Source organism: Merops nubicus, unplaced genomic scaffold (assembly GCF_000691845.1).
Source record: "Merops nubicus isolate BGI_N331 unplaced genomic scaffold, ASM69184v1 scaffold9700, whole genome shotgun sequence".
In the NCBI taxonomy this organism is placed as follows: Eukaryota; Metazoa; Chordata; class Aves; order Coraciiformes; family Meropidae; genus Merops; species Merops nubicus.
Genome location: NW_008584796.1, coordinates 11,586 through 14,086, shown reverse-complemented (window position 1 = coordinate 14,086; position 2,501 = coordinate 11,586). Strand labels below are relative to the sequence as shown.

The 2,501-nt window shown below is 58.8% G+C and overlaps 1 protein-coding gene across 1 annotated transcript in view; it reads right to left on the bottom strand.

The window, feature by feature from the left end:
- Positions 1–2,501, bottom strand: part of ZMAT5 (zinc finger, matrin-type 5) — a gene marked incomplete at its 3' end in the record, with an annotated part of 9,262 nt that overhangs the window by 392 nt on the left and 6,369 nt on the right. The gene's annotated exons all lie outside the window — the stretch shown is intronic.

Here is a 2,501-nt window from a genome sequence, read left to right as displayed (position 1 = left end):
AAGAGCCGAGCCAGCGAGCACGGCGGCAGCTCGGGTGCTTCCCCGAGGGGAGCCTGACACCTCCCCGGGTGGATCGTCCTCCCCCCTGCCTGGAACAGCCTCTGCTGGCCCCCATCCCCCAGCCCTGAGCAGGACTCTGCCACCTCTGCCGGGCGGTGGGAGTGACAGGGATCGATGCAGAGCTGGCAGGCCGCAGAGTCTGGACGGCTCGGAGCAATCCCTGGAGACAGGGCGGTGTAGCTGCTGGGCAGGGCTGTCAGGGCACAGGCTGCAGATGCCTCCACAGCCTGCCTGGACAGGGCGGGAGGTTGTCACCCAGCCCTGCTCCTCCCGGGTGCAAACTGGGAGCAGGCCACGGGCAGGGAGGGGAGAGGGAACAAGCTGCTGTGTTTTCTCGTGCAGGCTCGGAAGGAGGAAGGCAGTGCCCACCTGAAAGCTCTGCTGTCTCCTGAGAGACCGGGCAGCCCGAGGTGCTTGTGAGCTCCAGGGGGGCTGTGTGGGTGGATGCCTGCAGGTCCTGCAGCACTGTCCTCACCCAGCAGAAGGGCTCAAAGCCCAGCGCTCACCAGTGCCTCCCGGCCCTCTGGGCCAAAACCCACGGCTGCCCAGTGAGTGGAGCTCCCTGGTCCTGGTGGGCAGTGGTGACAAAGCAGGAAGAGCTGCTAGCAGAGAACTGGGTGTAGCCAGAGCCCCTGCCAGGGATGCCAGGGTGTCCTGCTCCTGGCAGCACAGCAGGCAGCACAGGCTGAGGAGCGATTCCATCTCCAGCCTGGTGGAACGTTCCCACCGGAGAGAAGGGAACACGATCCTTTAAATCCAAACCCAGATGTTAACAGAAAGGAGGGTGAGGCAGCCACGTCCCCACGCATCACACCCTCCCTGGTCCCAGTTAGAGGCCAGCCCAACCAGTGCTCCCAGCCTGGCATGGCCACCTGTAGCCAGGCCCACCTGGAGCCCACTCCGCCCGACCAACCGTGGGCCACATGCTGAAGGAAAAGAGGATACGTTTCCAGACAGAGTGTGAAATGAATATTGCTTGGGCAGAGTGAAGGATCACTTCATCCTAGTGGTGGCAACCAATTATTCATCTGCCTGTTGAATATTAATAAGGATGGCAGAAATGTGCTACACAATGAGCAGCCGGAGATGGATAATTTGTCATCCAGCCTTTTCATCTGCTGCTGCTGGGAGGGGGGGGACGATGCTCTCCTCACCACCACAAAGGCAGCCTGCTGTGGTCCTGATGTCAAGGTGCTGCTCTGCAACCCAGAGATAAGGCTATGGCTGGAGACAGGACTGCTCATGTCTCCTATGGTTGTTTCCAAAGGCCCAGCTGAGCTCTCTGGGGTCAGCCCAGCAGCCTGGCCAGCGGAGGGCACTGGGGAGGGCAAGAAGCTCAGTCTGGTGAGCTGGGCACTGCTCAGACTCAGGGTATCTGCATTCAGCTCCCAGGTTAGACTTCCCTGGCAACCCTGACCACCTTTGCTCCAGGAGGCTTCTCCATCCCTTGAGTGCTGGGCACATCCCACCTCAGCAAGGGGATCAGCAGTGGTTGTGAGAGGCTTTGAGGAAGCAGGGAAGAACATCACAAAGAGAAACCTCTCCCACCTCTACCTGCCACCAAGCATTCTTCTCGATCCCACCCCATGCCCCAACACAGAACAGACCAAAACCCATCAAAGCCTGATTAGAGCAGGGACCCCCAAGGCCACTGCCCCGGGAGCTGGTGGGACCCCATGGATTTGAGCAGCCACAACTCACTGTCTCATCCAGAAAAGCTCACTGGCTGTGGTGGAACGACTCCAGCCTCATGCTGGCCCATATGAGGCCCCAGGTGTCCACATCAGAAAGACATCCATCTGATTCTCCATTCACACAGCTCAAGCAGTGACTGCTCCAAAGCATCCAACCCTTGGGCAGCAGGTATGGGTGACTGGCTCTGTCCACCTTGACACGTGCCCATCTAAAAGGCAAATCTTTTGCCTCACCTTCCTCCAAAGTGCACACATCCCATCCAGAAACCACCAAAAGCACCACGAGATTGGAAACACCCCCTGAGTGTCAACAGGAATTCCAAGGTGTAACTCAAAGAGAGTTTCCAGCCTTCACTCCTCGCCCAGGGGTGGGCAGCCAGCCAGGCTGCAGCAGCAAGACAGGTGTGAAGGCACTTCCCCTTCTTCCTCCTCACTGGAGTGTTTGCTTCAAAGTCTAATTACAGCAAATTAAGAGTGGCTGTAGTCGTGAAGTGCTTCTCTAATGATGCTGGAGTGAGAGTCCAGATTTATCTTCTCCCCCTGTGCAACTTCTACCATGGGTTCTCCACCTGAATGAGGCACAACCACACGCAAGGTGCAGCCACCAGCTCCGAGCAGATCACCCAGCAATGAGATTTAGATGTGCTCCAGCCCTCCCATCCCTGCTGGGGCTCCCCTGGCCCCACTCCAGCAGCTCCATGTCCCTCCTGTGCCGGGGGCTCCACAGCCGGACACAGCAATTCAGGG